This window comes from Xenopus laevis, chromosome 9_10S, assembly GCF_017654675.1.
Source record: "Xenopus laevis strain J_2021 chromosome 9_10S, Xenopus_laevis_v10.1, whole genome shotgun sequence".
NCBI classification, from domain to species: Eukaryota; Metazoa; Chordata; class Amphibia; order Anura; family Pipidae; genus Xenopus; species Xenopus laevis.
The window spans coordinates 43785-61573 of NC_054388.1; the positions used below are offsets into that span (position 1 = coordinate 43785).

At 45.7% G+C, this 17789-nt stretch overlaps 1 long non-coding RNA gene across 1 annotated transcript; it reads right to left on the minus strand.

Annotated features, from left to right (window-relative positions):
- Positions 1–2713: 2713 nt before the first annotated feature.
- LOC121399065 lies at positions 2714–6345 on the minus strand. The gene is made up of 3 exons (XR_005964724.1): positions 6043–6345; positions 3563–3875; positions 2714–3194 (listed from the first exon to the last, which is right to left on the minus strand). It is a non-coding gene; the product is annotated as an uncharacterized LOC121399065 (long non-coding RNA).
- Positions 6346–17789: the final 11444 nt, after the last annotated feature.

Consider the following 17789-nt stretch of genomic DNA (forward strand, 5'->3'; position numbering starts at 1 on the left):
GTTTAGGTTGGGTATTAGGGTAAGGTATTAGGGTTAGAGATTAGGTTGGGTATTAAGGTTGGCATGGGTTATTAGGATTAGGGTGGGTTATTAGGGTTGGGTAATAGGGTTAAGAGGTTAGAGTTGGGTATTAGGGTTAGTGTTGGGGTTAAGGGGTTAGTGTTGGGTATTAGGGTTAGTTATTAGGGTTGGTGATTAGGCTTGGGTGTTAGGTTAGTGTATTAGGGTTGGTTGTTAGGGATTATGGTTAGGTATTAGGGTTGGGGATTATGATTAGGGTTAGTGTTGGGTATTAGGGTTAGGGATAGGTATTAGGGTTTGGTATTAGGGTTAGGTTTGGGTGTTAGGGTTTGGTATTAGCGTTAGGGTTGGGTATTAGGGTTGGGTGTTAGGGTTTGGTATTAGGGTTAGGTATTAGGGTTGGGGATTAGGGTTAGGGTATTAGGGTTAAGGTTGGGGATAGGTATTAGGGTTAGGTTTGGGTGTTAGGGTTGGGTATTAGTGGTTAGGGTTGGATATTAGGGTTAGTGATAGGTATTAGGTTGGGTATTAGGGTTAGGTATTAAGGTTAGGTATTCGGGTTGGGGTTAGGTATTAGGGTTGGGTATTAGGGTTGGGTATTAGGGTTAGGGTATTAGGGTTAAGGTTGGGGATAGGTATTAGGGTTGGGTATTAGGGTTAGGTTTGGGTGTTAGGGTTGGGTATTAGGGTTAGGGTTGGGTATTAGTGTTAGTTATTAGGGTTGGGGTTGGGTATTAGGGTTAGATATTAGGGTTGGATATTAGGGTTAGTGTATTAGGGTTAGGGATATTAGGGTTAGTGTATTAGGGTTAGGGATAGGTATTAGGTTGGGTATTAGGGTTAGGGTTGGGTATTAAGGTTAGGTATTAGGGTTGGGGGTTAGGGTGTGGTATTAGGGTTAGTTGTTAGGTATTAGGTATTAGGGTTAGGTATTCGGGTCAGTGTATTAGGGTTAGGGTTGGGAATTAGGGTTGGATATAAGGGTTAGATTATTAGGGTTGGGGATTAGTGTATTAGGGTAAGAGATGGGTATTAGAGTTACTGTTTTAGGGTTAGGGTTGGGGTTAGGAATTAAGGTTGGAAAAAATAGGGATGGGAAGATTAAGGGTTGCTGTGATTTTGTGGGGCTGTGGCCGTACAAGGTTATAAGGAAAGAGAAAAATTTTGCTACTTTGGTACCAAAGGGAGGGGGGAGTTGAGGGGTTGGGTTTAGATTTGGTGTTACGACTTTGAGGGTTGCGATAATAAGGGTTCTGAAGATTGAGGGTTGCTTATTTTTTGTAGGGGTGTGCCTGTACAGAGTTATGGGGAAAGGTAAATACTTGCCAATTGTGTTGGGAGATGAATACAGGAAAGGTGAGAGAAAGGCTTTGTGTTCTTTGTTCCCTAACAGGTGTGTACATATTAGGGTTAGTGTTAGAATTTAGGGTTGGAAAAAGACAGGGTTGGGAAGATTGAGGGTTGCTGTGATTTTGCAGGGTTATAGGGAAGGGTGAAGATTCTGGTACTTTAGTACCAAAGGAAGGGATAGGGTTAGGGGTGAGGGCGAGTGTGAAGAGTGTACGGGTTGGTTTTAGGATTTTGAGGATTGGAAAAAGATTGGGAATATTGAGCATTGCTGATGTTTTATAGGGGTGTGGCTGTATAGTGTTAGGGAAAAGGTAAAGATTGGTACTTGTGTTGGGAGATGAATATAGGAAAGGTGAGAGAAAGCCTGTTATCTTTGTTCCCTAACAATTGTGGACAAAAGTCATAGTTTAAAAATAATTTGGAAGCTCTTTGCACCCTTTGCATGTGCTGAGGCACCCTTAGAGGTAAAGAGCTAGCATTTACCCCACTACTCCATACTTGGACATTGAGGGCTAGATCCTTTGTGTACAGAGCGGAGTTACTCCTCAACTTACATGCTCCAAGCGACCAGGCTCTACTGTCTGTCCTCCGTAAAGGGGTCATGCCTTCTTCCCCACATTACAGTCGAGCCGGAGCTAGCAGACGGGACAGTAGCGAAAAGCTTATCTCCTGTCTTGCTGGTAAACATTCAATGTGTGCATTTTGTAGTGCAGGGGTTTCAACTTACCTTACTCACCTCATGAAGAGATCAGGTTTAGATATTCATAATCCATCCCACTGCTTAAAACAAAGTTCATAACATTGGTGCTTTATCAGATTAGTAACTATAGCTCATAATTCTGCCCACTCAAGAATTTGTATGCAGAAAATTCCTTTTAATGGTATCTGTCAGAATGCCATGTATCCTGACATTTGATATGATCTAAAAAATATTCCCAAAACAGACGCCAATGTTTCAGATAAGTATGGTTTAATATGCATGCATCCTACTTAACTTCCAGTCAGTGTATGTCGCATTTGTCTATATTACAAGAAAATTATTACTAAGCACATACATGCTGTATTATTGTTTATATAGTGAATAAAGTACCCCCTCTTGTAAAATATAAGGATATTATAAGTTACCGAGGAGTTTCATGACCATATAAAAACACGAGGCCGAAGGCCGAGTGTTTTTATACAGGTCATGGAACTCCGAGTTAACTTCTAATATCCTCATATTTTACAACTGTGTGTACTTTATTTATTATAATACACAAATTTCAGTGAGTCATGTGACAGAAATGACATCAGAACTCACCGTTTATAACTGATGACATCAGAACTCACCGTTTATAAGGATATAATTTACAAGATATTCATTGCTTTTGTGTATTATAAAGCTCTAATAAGTGAGTGATCAGTATAATAAAGGTAGTTCGTATTAATTGAGCCAAAATAGTACACATAGGGGTGAGACACACTGTATTTTGCACCAGAGCCACTGAAAAATAGTCAATCTTAATCGAACCTTAGTTTAATAAATGGGGTTGTGTACCCTTTGAGTTAACTTTAAGTATGACAGACAGTGACAGTTGGTTTTCATTCCTTACTATTTTTCAGTTTAGTTGTTTTATTTAGCAGCTCTTCAGTTTGCAATTTCATCAGTCTGGTTACTAGGGTCCAATTTACCACAGCAACCATGCACTGGTTTAAATAAGAAACTAGAATATGACTAGAGAAGGACCTGAATAAAAGAAAAGTAATACAAAAACACAGAAATAAAGGTGTAGCCTTACAGAGCATTTGTTCTTTAGATGGAGTCAGCCAGCCCCATTGGAAGGCTGAAGAGTAAGATATTTTTAAAAAATGTAAAACTATAAATGACAGCCAATTAAAAAATCATCTCCTGTTCCTGAAATTTTATAAAACGTTAGTGTAGAAGAAGGCTGCTCTTTAAAAGGGCTGTCTTATCTCAATACAGACCTCTGATCACAAGTAAATGTTTATTCCATGTCATTTTCATCACTTTAGCATAATGGGAAATTTTAAAGTGGGTTACAGTATTGATCCTTCTTAGAGCACACCTATTTTAGAATGACAATTATATATTTTAAAATGTTTTCATTACTTTTAATAGAGCAACAGAATTCAGAAAATATTGAAATATTTTAATCATAAGAAATCAATATACTACAGTAATGTAACTAACCTTTCTGAATGAAGTTTAGAGCCAGATTTCCTATCAGCGCATCTGTTAGACCCAGTTGAGGGTGCAGGCCTTGGTGTGATCACAACCCCCGGAAGTTTTGCCATTGACTATGCTTAAAATGCAGCTTTATTATGATGGGATTGTTGTGAGCAGTTGTGCAGTTAACTCACAAGAGGGTCTCCCCACTCCATCCTCTCGACTCCTATAGGAAAGTCTCTGGGTGCTGACACCAGAACCAATAACAAAAAGCCATAAAATACTCATCATTCACAGGTTCAGAAAACCCTTCTCTCATTCCAATAATCTTCTGCTCCTGAAAACACATAAAGCATTAGTATAGCATGTAGCAAATATTGAATGTGAAATATGTAAAAAAAAAAAAAAAAAAAAAAAGTGAAATAACGAATAAAGTATTTTTATTTTGTGTTTTATTTCAAAGAAGAATTACATTGACTAACGATACCAGATATGTATTGGTATCCCCCTTTTCTTGTCCAGAAGACACCCCAATAATAAAACAGCATTTTGTACAAGTTTACATTGGAACACAATAGATAGGGCATCTCTAGGTTAACATAGCATATCTAACAATAGAAATGAAATACCCCCTTAAAGGGGACATTTCATATAATTTTTATATTCAGATATAGTAGTCACCCAACCCCCAAATGTGTAATGATGCAGAAAAAAAAAGTGTTTTGATAGCAATTTACCTCTTAAAACTGTCACTATATCAGAGCTGCAAAGAGATCCTTACTGCTCAGAGTCTAAGCTGAAATGAGGTGTGGGAGTGTCTGTTCATTCTCTCACAGGAAATGGTCACAACACTGACTGACATGCTGAAATCTGCTTTAGCTCGGAGAACCCCTCCCCTCCCACTGCCTGTGTCTGTTCCCAGCTGCACATAGCTGTCGTTGCTGCTGCCCGATCTAGTTGTAACAGAAAGAAATCCCCAGCAGTTGTGCTGAAATAAGTGGAATGAAGTTGTTACTAAAAAATGTGGAATTCCACTTCTTGATACCAATATAGAAAGACAAAATGGTTGCAGAGGGTTGATAAAAAAAATTAAGTGGTGTTTAGATATGCTATCCTGAGCATTATTGTGGCTGCACTACCAATATACATTTTTTTTATTGCAGGGTGTCATTTTTATTGCCAAAGGTATCTTCTTCCCTCTCTGACTCTCCCTCCCTTACCTGCTCTCATTACTTCTCCTTTACCACCTCTCTCCCCTCTCCCTTAGCAGCTTTCTCCCACCTTGGCTCTCAATCCCCTCTTGTTACCGGCTTTTGCTCCCTCTCCCTTAGCAGCTTTCTCCCTGCCTGGCTCTCGCTTCCCCTCCCTCACAGCTCTCTCACTCCCCAGCTCGCAAATTCCACAGCACAGATAACAAGATAGCAGAAACGCTTGATTTTTGTTGCCGGTCTGTCTGCTTCAAAAGGCTCTCCCCCTGACACACAGCCGCATGCACGCACACAGAAAGGAGAAACAACAAAAATCAAGACCTGTCAAGCATTTCTGTTATCTGTGCTGTAGTAAGGAGAAGGGGGAGCCTTAGAATGAGGGAGCTGGGGAGTGAGAGCCAGGCAGGGTGAAAGCTGATAAGAGAGAGGAAGCAAGAGCCAGTAACTGAGAGGAGCGATAGCCAGGGAGGGAGAGCTGGTAAGGGAAGATCCGGAATCTGCAGACAAATGGGATTCGTTTTTTTTTTCTCAAGGGAGGGGTATACATCCAAAGCAGGGTGGGGAGAATAGCAGTACTGTGAAGGACCCTAATGTGATGAGGCGTCAATATGACGTCAGCAAATAGCCCCGCCCATGCCTGCACGCCCTGTCCTTCTCAGTGGCTGTGGATAGCTGGGGAAAGCAAGAGACGGCCGACGGCCGCACAAAGTCTGTATGGATCTCAGCACAGTAAGTCTTGAGAGAGGGAGGGGCGACTTCAGTTTTCAAGCAATTAACCCCTTAAGTTGAACCTAAAGGTACATAATATAACATGTTCCCTTCAATTTTATGGTTTGAGGAATGGATTAATGAGGAGTAAAATATTATGGTATATGTCCCCTTTAAGTTTTCAGAAACCACATACGTCTAGGTTTTTAGATGTGGTGTAGTTTTTGCTATAAATGCAGCTTCCATCCTACAGATCACCCTAAAACGCAACATAATTTTTTGGAATTTAGTTTTTATTTCTTAAATATCACCAAAGTCTCAAAGTCAGAAGTGAATTTGGGAAAATACTCAAATAAAAATTTTCAAATTAACCCAAATATCAAAAAACAAGTTTTCCTGAAGAAAACAATGCCCCACATGTATGGGTGCACCTAAAGAAGTGGCCTCCAAATGTCCCAAAACAAGGGCAATACAGAAGGGCAGTTCTAGCTGAAAAGTTGGGGCAGCACTCTATGTGCACACCTTGCAGTTCTTTAGTTTAAACATCCCCTTACCCCCACAAACTATATATTGCTTAAAAGTGCACACCTGTAGCTATTCAGGGACACTATCCTTGCTTTCCAACGTGGAGATCTGTGGGTGCACTTCTCCGTAGAAGTTTGTGGTTTGACCAAAAGAAAAAAGTTACAAAGTTATATTTCTCCCCAAAATTGCCACGGAAAGAAAAAAAACCATGCTAAGTATCAATCTCCAACTTCTTCCAAACAAAATTATACTCTGCATGTATGGGTGCACCTAAAGACGCAACCTCCAAAAACCCCAAAACTGGGTCAATACACGAGCAATTTCAGCTGGAAAGCTTGGGGCTGCGCTCTAGGTGCACACCTTGCAGTTCTTCAGTCTAAACACCCCCTTACCTGTAAAATACCCCCCACAAACTATATATTGCTTGAAAGTGAACACCTGCAGCGGCACCATCCTTGCTTTCCTACAAGTAGATCTGTGGGCCCAGTTCTCTGTAGAACTGCATGTGTGGGTGCACCTAAAGACGTGCCCTCCAAACAACCCAAAACAGGGTCAATACACAAGAGCAATTTCAGCTGAAAAGCTTGGGACTGCGCTCTAGGTGCACACCTTGCAGTTCTTCAGTCTAAACACTCCCTTAACTGTGAAATAGCCCCCACAAACTATATATTGCTTAAAAGTGCTCACCTGCAGCGGCACCATCCTTGCTTTCCTACATGCAGATCTTCTTGTCGCAGTTCTCCGTAGAGCTGCATGCATGGGTCCACCTAAAGACGCGGCCTCCAAACTCCCCAAAACAGGGTCAATACACAAGACAGTAGATTGTGGGGGTATTTACCCAAAACAGGGTCAATACACAATTAGCGCCGCTCCAAACTTTGTAACTGAAATAGCTCGTGAATTGAGCCAGTTTTGGGGCTTTTGGAGGTCATGACTTTAGATGCACCCAAACATGCAGGGCATCATATAGTTCATAAAATGATATCCTGCATACATGGGTGCACCTAAAGATGCGGCCTCCAAACACCCCAAAACAGGGTCAAAACAAAAGAGCAATTTCAGCTGGAAAGCTTGGGACTGTGCTCAAGGTGCACACCTTGCAGTTCTTCAGTCTAAACACCCCCTTACCTGTGAAATACCACCCACAAACTTTATATTGCTTGAAAGTTCACACCTGTAGCTATTCAGCGGCGCCATCCTTGCTTTCCTACATGCAGATCTGTGGGCGCAGTTCTCCGTAGAAGTTTGTGGTTTGACCTAAAATAAAGAAAAGAAAAGTTCCAAAGTTAAATTTCTCCCAAAAATTGCCAAGACAACTAAAAACAACCTGCTAAGAATCAATCTCCAACTTCTCCTTAACAAAATAATACCCTGCATGTATGGGTGCAACTAAATATGCGGCCTTTAAACACCCCAAAACAGGGTCAATACACAAGAGCAATTTCAGCTGGAAAGCTTGGGGCTGTGGTCTAGGTGCACACCTTGCAGTTCTTCCATCTAAACACCCCCTTATATGTGAAATACTCCCCAAAAACTATATATTGCTTGAAAGTGCACACCTGCAGCTATTTAGCGGCACCATCCTTGCTTTCCTACATGCAGATCTGTGGGCGCAGTTATCCATAGAACTGCATGTATGGGTGCACCTAGAGACGCGGCCTCCAAACACCCCAAAACAGGGTCAATACACAAGAGCAATTTAAGCTGGAAAGCTTGGGACTTCGCTCAAAGTGCACACCTTGCAGTTCTTCAGTCTATACACCACCTTACCTGTGAAATACCCCCACAAACTATATATTGCGTGAAAGTGAACACCTGCAGCTATTCAGTGGCACCATCCTTGCTTTCCTACATGCAGATCTTCTTGTCGCAGTTCTCCGTAGAACTGCATGTGTGGGTGCACCTAAAGACGCGGCCTCCAAACTCCCCAAAACAGGGTCAATACACAAGACAGTAGATTGTGGGGGTATTTCCCCAAAACAGGGTCAATACACAATTAGCGCCGCTCCAAACTTTCCAACTGAAATGGCTCATGAATTGGGGCATTTGGAGGTCATGTCTTTAGGTGCACCCATACATGTAGGGCATCATATAGTTCATAAAATGATACCCTGCATGCATGGGTGCACCTAAAGATGCGGCCTCCAAACACCCCAAAACAGGGTCATAACACAAGAGCAATTTCAGCTGGAAAGCTTGGGACTGCGATCAAGGTGCACACCTTGCAGTTCTTCAGTCTAAACACCACCATACCTGTGAAATACCCCCACAAACTATATATTGCTTGAAAGTGCACACCTGTAGCTATTCAGTTGTGCCATCCTTGCTTTCCTACATGCAGATCTGTGGGCGCAGTTCTCCGTAGAAGTTTGTGGTTTGACCTAAAATAAAGAAAAGAAAAGTTCCAAAATTAAATTTCTCCCCAAAATTGCCATGACAACTAAAAACAAATTGCTAAGAATCAATCTCCAACTTCTCCTTAACAAAATGATACCCTGCATGTATGTGTGCAACTAAATATGCCGCCTACAAACACCCCAAAATAGGCTCACTACACAAGAGCAATTTCAGTTGGAAAGTTTGTGGTTGGGCTCCAGGTGCACACCTTGCAGTTCTTCAGTATAAACACCCCCATACCTGTGAAATACCCCCACAAACTATATATTGCTTGAAAGTGCACACCTGTAGCTATTCAGTTGTGCCATCCTTGCTTTCCTACATGCAGATCTGTGGGCGCAGTTCTCCGTAGAAGTTTGTGGTTTGACCTAAAATAAAGAAAAGAAAAGTTCCAAAGTTAAATTTCTCCCCAAAATTGCCATGACAACTAAAAACAAATTGCTAAGAATCAATCTCCAACTTCTCCTTAACAAAATGATACCCTGCATGTATGTGTGCAACTAAATATGCCGCCTACAAACACCCCAAAATAGGCTCAATACACAAGAGCAATTTCAGTTGGAAAGTTTGTGGTTGGGCTCCAGGTGCACACCTTGCAGTTCTTCCGTCTAAACACCCCCTTACCTGTGAAATACCCCCCACAAACTATATATTGCTTGAAAGTGCACACCTATAGCTATTCAGCGGTGCCATCCTTGCTTTCCTACATGCAGATCTGTGGGTGCAGTTCTCCATAGAACTGCATGTATGGGTGCACCTAAAGACGCGGCTTCCAAACACCCCAAAAAAGGGTCAATACACAAGAGCAATTTCAGCTGGAAAGCTTGGGACTGCGCTCAAGGTGCACACATTGCAGTTCTTCAGTCTAAACACCACCCTACCTGTGAAATACCCCCACAAATTATATATTGCTTGAAAATGAACACCTGCAGGTATTCAGTGGCACCATCCTTGCTTACCTACAAGCAGCTCCGTGGGCACAGTTCTCTGAAGAACTGCATGTATGGATGCACCTAAAGCTGCTGCCTCCAAACTCCCCAAAACAGGGTCAATAGACAAGAGCAATTTTAGCTGGAAAGTTTGTGGTTGCACTCCAGGTGCACACCTTGCAGTTCTTCAGTCTAAACACCCCCTTACCTATGAAATAACCCCCACAAACTATATAATGCTTGAAAGTGAATACTTGCAGCTATTCGGTGGTGCCATCCTTGCTTTCCTACATTCAGATCTGTGGGCACAGTTCTCCGTAGAAGTTTGTGGTTTGACCTAAAATAAAGAAAAGTTCCAAAGTTAAATTTCTCCCCAAAATTTCCATGACAACTTAAAACAACCTGCTAAGAATCAATCTCCAACTTCTCCTTAACAAAATGATACAAAATGATATGCATGTATGGGTGCAACTAAATATGCGACCTCCAAACACCCCAAAACAGGGTCAATACACAAGAGCAATTTTAGCTGGAAAGCTTGGGACTGTGCTCTAGGTGCACACCTTGCAGTTCTTCAGTCTAAACACCCCCATACCTGTGAAATACCCCCACAAACTATATATTGCTTGAAAGTGCACACCTGTAGCTATTCAGTTGTGCCATCCTTGCTTTCCTACATGCAGATCTGTGGGCGCAGTTCTCCGTAGAAGTTTGTGGTTTGACCTATAATAAAGAAAAGAAAAGTTCCAAAATTAAATTTCTCCCCATAATTGCCATGACAACTAAAAACAAATTGCTAAGAATCAATCTCCAACTTCTCCTTAACAAAATGATACCCTGCATGTATGTGTGCAACTAAATATGCCGCCTACAAACACCCCAAAATAGGCTCAATACACAAGAGCAATTTCAGTTGGAAAGTTTGTGGTTGGGCTCCAGGTGCACACCTTGCAGTTCTTCCGTCTAAACACCCCCTTACCTGTGAAATACCCCCCACAAACTATATATTGCTTGAAAGTGCACACCTATAGCTATTCAGCGGTGCCATCCTTGCTTTCCTACATGCAGATCTGTGGGTGCAGTTCTCCATAGAACTGCATGTATGGGTGCACCTAAAGACGCGGCTTCCAAACACCCCAAAAAAGGGTCAATACACAAGAGCAATTTCAGCTGGAAAGCTTGGGACTGCGCTCAAGGTGCACACATTGCAGTTCTTCAGACTAAACACCACCTTACCTGTGAAATACCCCCACAAATTATATATTGCTTGAAAATGAACACCTGCAGGTATTCAGTGGCACCATCCTTGCTTACCTACAAGCAGCTCCGTGGGCACAGTTCTCTGAAGAACTGCATGTATGGATGCACCTAAAGCTGCTGCCTCCAAACTCCCCAAAACAGGGTCAATAGACAAGAGCAATTTTAGCTGGAAAGTTTGTGGTTGCACTCCAGGTGCACACCTTGCAGTTCTTCAGTCTAAACACCCCCTTACCTATGAAATAACCCCCACAAACTATATAATGCTTGAAAGTGAATACTTGCAGCTATTCGGTGGTGCCATCCTTGCTTTCCTACATTCAGATCTGTGGGCGCAGTTCTCCGTAGAAGTTTGTGGTTTGACCTAAAATAAAGAAAAGAAAAGTTCCAAAGTTAAATTTCTCCCCAAAATTTCCATGACAACTTAAAACAACCTGCTAAGAATCAATCTCCAACTTCTCCTTAACAAAATGATACAAAATGATATGCATGTATGGGTGCAACTAAAACAGGATTTTTGATACTCACCGTTAAATCTGTTTCTCTGTAGTCGATAAGGGGGACACAGGGACAGATGGGGTTAAGCTCCACCCTCTAGGAGGCAGGACACTTAGAATAAAAAGGAAAAGGGGCGTGCCAATACCATGGCTTAACCCAACCTAGAACTAAACCATTCAGTTAGTAACAAAGAGACTGCAAAGTAATAAGCAAACAATCGCAGAACTGGTAAATAGGAAAACTTTTCACTTGAGGACCAATAGGTCCAACTCGCTGAAGGGCGGGAAGCCCTGTGTCCCCCTTATCGACTACAGAGAAACAGATTTAACGGTGAATACAATGGATGGTAGCCGCACCTTCTAACCAGTTGTTTTATCTTTAGGGTTGCCCCTTAAACCGAGAGTTAGAAGCAACTTGGCAAGGACGTGCTCCTATATAAATATTTGGTTTAGTGCTCAAGGAGAGACAAAAAGTGGAGCATATGACGTCGCACAATCCTAAAATACCCTTGTGTTAAACATTGTGTCTACCTGCTTAAGGTGATCAACTTTACATTGATATAAATAAATAAATTATTGTGTTTGTGTTGTGATCATTCCAATCAATCTGTGATTATCACAACAGGATTAGATAAAGTGCATTGTTGAACAATTCATAGTGACTCAATTGATTAAGGTGCGTGGTGCTTCATGGTGAACGTGGGAATGTGCTTAAGCCTGCGGCTTGAACTGATTAAAGAGACTCGTAAGAAATAACTTTTATTACATCTACTAAAAATTCATTGATTGAAAGGGAATTGATTATTAAAACCACTAAAAACACTTAAAAGACAGGTGGAAATCGGATCTGAATTTTGTATGAAAAGGGATGACAGTGTAAATGTTTCCTTAGACTGTTCCCATATCGATCTCACGACACCCGTTCCCCTATAATGGCTGAATAGTAGTCAGGGAGTGCGTTAAGGAAGGGTTGGCACTGTTGCAGTGATCTCCAAAGCGACTGAGTAAAGGTAAGCGAGGATTGGGGAGATGCCCCTTGATTGTCGAGCGTGATGTCAGCCACTGTACAGTATGGTGTGCGCAAAAGTTTTTTAACTGACACTGTGTCCTCTCAGTTAGTAACAAAGAGACTGCAAAGTAATAAGCAAACAATCACAGAACTGGTAAATAGGAAAACTTTTCACTTGAGGACCAATAGGTCCAACTCGCTGAAGGGCGGGAAGCCCTGTGTCCCCCTTATCGACTACAGAGAAAGAGATTTAACGGTGAGTATCAAAAATCCTGTTTTCTCTGTCGTCTCAAGGGGGACACAGGGACAGATGGGGACTTAACAAAGCAGCCCCAACAAAAGAAACAGGGTGGGAGCGAGATAATGACACCTCACTGTACCACCGAATGCAGTACCTTCCGGCCAAAGGCAGAATTTGGTAAATGTGTGTACGGAAGACCAGGTGGCCGCTCTGCAGATCTGGTCCAAAGAAGCTGAATTCTGCCATGCCCAGGAGGCAGCCACCGACCTTGTTGAATGAGCCCGAAGACCTGCCGGGGGAGTACGACCCTTGGAAACGTAGGCCTTCTCAACGGTCTCTCTGATCCATCGGGCAATGGACACCTTAGACGCCGCCAATCCCCTTCGAGTCCCCGAGTGCAGAATGAACAGGGACTGCGAACGCCGGAAAGATTTGGACCTTTCCAGATACCAACGGAGAGCTCTGACGACATCCAGGGCGTGAAGTCTGCGTTCCTTGTCATTTTTGGGATTCGGACACAGGGATGGTACGACGATCTCCTGATTGATGTGGAAAGAAGTCACCACTTTGGGGAGAAACGACGGGACAGTGCGCAGAACAGCCTTGTCCTTGTGAAGAACAAGGAAGGCCGGATCACATGACAAGGCGCCGAGTTCCGAAACCCTCCTGGCAGAGGAGATTGCCACAAGGAAAACGACCTTCCAAGTAAGCCAGTCCTCCGAGACCGTTCCAAGCGGTTCGAAGGGAGGATCCAGAAGGGCTTCCAGGACAAGGTTGAGGTCCCAACCAGGGGTCGGAGAACGGAAAGGGGGAGCAACGTGAGCCACCCCTTGGAGGAAGGTATGGACCGCGTCATCCATGGCCAGACGGGATTGGAGTAAGACAGACAGCGCCGAAACCTGCACTTTTAAGGAGCTGAGTTTCAGGCCCAGCTGCAGACCCCTTTGGAGAAAGGATAAAACTCGAGGGATGACACAGTCCATGAAGGAAGAATCCGCTGAGGGGACAGAGGTCTCCCTGCACCAGGTCCAATAGTTCCGCCAAACCCTGTGGTAGGCCTTCGAAGACGTGGATTTGCGGGACTTCAACATGGTGGCGATGACATCTTCTGCTATCCCCTGTCGTCTCCAGATGGCTGCCTCAATAGCCATCCCGTCAAAGCGAAGAGGCCCGGGTTGTGAAGGACCCTGAAGTAGTAGGTCGGGTCTCGGAGAGAGACGCAGAGGCCGGGCTACGGACATCTCCTGAAGATCCGAGAACCAAGTTCGCCGGGGCCAGAAGGGGGCTATGACGATGGCCGTGAGGTGAGACTGCCGCATCTTCTTCAGCACCCGAGGTAGCATGGGAAGAGGAGGGAAGACATAGGCGAGTTTGAATCGCCAGGTCTGAGTCATGGCGTCTATTCCCACTGCCAGAGGATCGCGGGAGCGGGCGAAGAAGGCGGGTACCTTGCGATTGACTCTGGACGCCATCAAGTCGATCTCCGGTAGACCCCAGTGGTCTGCGATTTCTGCAAACGTGTCCGGGTGAAGCTCCCATTCTCCCGGTTCCAGAAGGTGTCGACTGAGGAAGTCGGCGCTGGTGTTGTCCACTCCCGGGATGTGAATGGCGGAAAGTTTTACCGAGCTGGCTTCCGCCCAGTGCAGTATCTGTTGAACCTCCGCCAAGGCGGCCTTGCTGCGAGTCCCGCCTTGCCTGTTGATGTATGCGACGGTGGTGGAGTTGTCGCTTTGCACCCGTACGGCCTGGGACTGAAGATTGGGCGACTAGTGTCGGAGAGACAGTTTCACTGCTCTTAGCTCCAGAACGTTGATGGAGAGTTTGGACTCCTCGGGAGCCCATAGCCCTTGTGCTGACCGATTGTCCCACGTTGCGCCCCAGCCCTGGAGACTGGCATCCGTAGTTATCACTAACCAGTCTGGGGTCGCCCAGGACTGACCCTCGGACAGGTTGGTCGGCGTGAGCCACCAAAGAAGAGACTCCCTCGTCGAGTTGAGAAGGGAGATTCTCTGCGATAAGGGACCTCCCTTCCAGGCGGCTAGAATGTTGGCTTGAAGCAGGCGAAGATGCAGTTGTGCAAAGGGGACCGCCTCGATCGACGAGACCATGAGACCGAGAACCTTCATAAGGAGATGTATGGAGGGTTTGGGGGTCTGAAGTAAGGATTGCACTCGAGTTCTGATCTTCTCCTGTTTCTCCGGAGGGAGACTCACTCTTTCTGAGCGAGTGTTGAACTCGAGTCCCAGAAAAATCATCCTGTGACAGGGAAGCAAGTTGGACTTCTTCCAATTGATGGTCCAGCCGAAGTCCTGAAGTAAGGCAATGGCTTTCTGAAGATCCCGTTCGCTCTTGCCTTTCGTCCTGGCCTTCAGGAGCAGATCGTCCAAGTAAGGCGTCACGGAGATGCCCTGGAGTCGCAGGGCTGCCGCGGTCACCGCCATGAGTTTGGTGAAGACCCTGGGGGCTGAGGAAAGGCCGAAGGGAAGAGCCACAAATTGATAGTGCCGATTTTTGAAGGCAAACCTCAGATACTGGTGATGAGGAGGCCAGATCGGTACGTGGAGATAGGCGTCTTTGATGTCCAGGGACATCAGCCACTGATCTCGTTCCATCCCCTGGATGACGGATCGAAGGGTTTCCATTTTGAATTTGACCGACCTGATGAATTTGTTGAGAAATTTGAGGTCCAGTACCGGCCTGAAGGAGCCGTCGCGTTTGGGGACCAGGAACAAATTGGAGTAGAACCCTGAGAATGTCTCCGGAGGAGGTACTGGAGTGATGACGCCACTCCGTTCCATCTGGTGGACACAATCTAGAAAAGCCATGGCCTTGGTCGAACTGGTGGGAAGTCTGGACATGAGAAACTTTCGAGGAGGGAGAGAAGAGAAGTCCAGATGATAACCTTCCGATACGATTTTGTTCACCCAGGCGTCTGAAGAGTGCCGGAGCCAGACCTCCCGGAATTGCAGTAGTCTGCCCCCGAAGGACTGCTGCGATCCCGGAGGGGGTGCCCCGTCAGCCTGAGGCAGATTTATCGGCAGAAGACTTGTTGTGGAACTTGTTGGATTTCCAAGCCGGACGTCCTTTGTCAGCTGGTTTGGAGCGAAAATTGGAACGCCCGGAAGGACTGTATCTTCTGGAGAATCGGGTAGGTTGACCCCGAAAAAATCTGCTACAGCGAGGCGGAGTAGAAGACTTGTTCTTAGACTGTGGGAGAAAGGTGCTCTTACCCCCGGTGGCCTGAGAGATAATTTTCTCGAGCTCCTCACCGAACAGTCGTTGACCCTTGAACGGAAGAGAAGTGAGGGACTTCTTGGAGCTAGTGTCGGCGGCCCAATTTTTTAGCCATAGAGTTCGACGTGCCGCCACAGCAAGGGCCGAAGTGCGAGCGGTAATTTGAGCCGTGTCCAGGGTAGCGTCGGACAAGTAGGCTGAGGCTTCAGCTAGAGAACGTACGGATTCTATAGGGTCGACCCTGGGAACGCCATCCTGCAGATCGGAAAAAAGCGATTCTGCCCATGCTTGGATGGCTCTGGCCACCCAGGCCGAAGCTAGCACGGGACGAAGGGTAGAACCCGCGGAAGAGTAGACAGCCTTGAGGAACCCCTCGAGACGTCTGTCGGACGGATCCTTAAAGGCCGCCGCATCGGTAACGGGTAGTGTTGTGGACTTCGAAAGTCTGAGACCGGAGCGTCCACAGTTGGTGGCAAAGACCACCTGTCCACAAGATCCCTAGAGAAGGGATAGGATTTCGAAAATTTCCGAGTAGCCTGAAATTTTCGTTCTGGAAAGTTCCATTCCTCCTGAACAATGCTTAGAAGTTGTTCATGAGAGGGGAAACAGAGGGAAGACTTATGTTGCCTCTTAAACAAGCTGGATGATTGAGATTCCGTGGAGGGGGTGACCTTGAGAATCTCGGTAACCCCTTGAATAATGCGATCGACGTCATGTTGAACGTCACGGCCCGCGGACTCCTCGTTGACCTCCTCTGCGTCCGAAGAGAACTCGGAAGGGGGCAATTCACAGTCGAGTGAGAGGACTCCCCTCCAGAAGCGGAATCCTCGGACGGAGTATGGGTACTAATGTGGCCCTTGGACTTCTCCGATCTTTTTCGTTTGCCGCTGGATTTATGGTCCAGCTTGGCCAAGGCTTTACCTAGAGTATCAGCAATGGATGGGAGATTCTGTAAGGAAGCTAAGGACTGAGAAAGTTGAAGCGCCCAAAGGGGGGCTGGAGGCTCAGTAGAGGGTCCGGGGGAGGGGTCTGGGGCAGAGACCTCAGGAGTGGGGGTCCCCCCCGGAGTCCCCGTGCTGTCACCAGGATCAGGGTTGTCTACCTGAGTAGGAGCAGAAGACACCCCCTTTTTGCAAGACCTGCAGAGGGGCTCACCTTGACCTCCTTGTATTTTAGCCTGGCAGTTTTTGCAGGTGAAATATGTAATTTGTGCTGCTGCTTTTGCTGGTGCTCTCCCCCCTGCCCTAGGGAAAAGTCCCCCTGACTCACCCTCTGCCATTATAGCGGTGTCTGAGTTACCTGCTGAATGGTAGCAATGGTACTGTTTAGGGCTGTAATGCGCTGAACCCTGGCAATGAAAGGGTTAATTGCGCACGGCTGTAATGCGCTGTACCCTGGAAATGGAAGGGTTAACTTGCGCGCGTCCAGTAGGGAGATCTCCTCCTCTGTCCTGTGGCCCCCTGCAGTCACGAGCCCTCAGAAGTGCGCCAGCCTGATGAGAAGTCGGCGTGAAGGAGAAGGAAGGAAGAGGAAGTTAGGAGCCGCCTCCTGTGAAAGCGCGCCTAACCATGCATTCCACCTGGAGCGCACAACAAAATGGCGCTGGAACGCATGGCGCGTCCATTCCTCCTCCGCATCGCAGCGACGGCGAAGGAGAGAGAGAAGGACCTAGAGCGCAAGGGGGGGAAGCCCCCGTATAGTAGAAGTGAGGCATAGAGGCAGAGACCGGCGGGCAGGACTGGGGAAGCCGTAGTAGGTGATGGAAGGGGAGGGAGAGCCAGCAGAGGTTAAACCACTGAGAAGGGGTTATACTCACAGTTTTGCCGCACCGGTTAGACCCTCTGCTCTCCCATAACGGAATGCAGGCATGTCTTGCCAGGACTGACCGTCAGTATAGCTAATGCTAGAAATGACTCCGGTGGGCATCCCTCGTAGGAGGCACACCACAAAGGATACAGGTAGCCCTGCTCCGGATGAAAACCTCATTTGCCAGTATTCTGACAAAATATTTCGTTGAGGAATTTTTTTCCATCCTCCTTGGAAGCAGGACACTTAAAAACTGAATGGTTTAGTTCTAGGTTGGGTTAAGCCATGGTATTGGCACGCCCCTTTTCCTTTTTATTCTAAGTGTCCTGCCTCCTAGAGGGTGGAGCTTAACCCCATCTGTCCCTGTGTCCCCCTTGAGACGACAGAGAAATATGCGACCTCCAAACACCCCAAAACAGGGTCAATACACAAGAGCAATT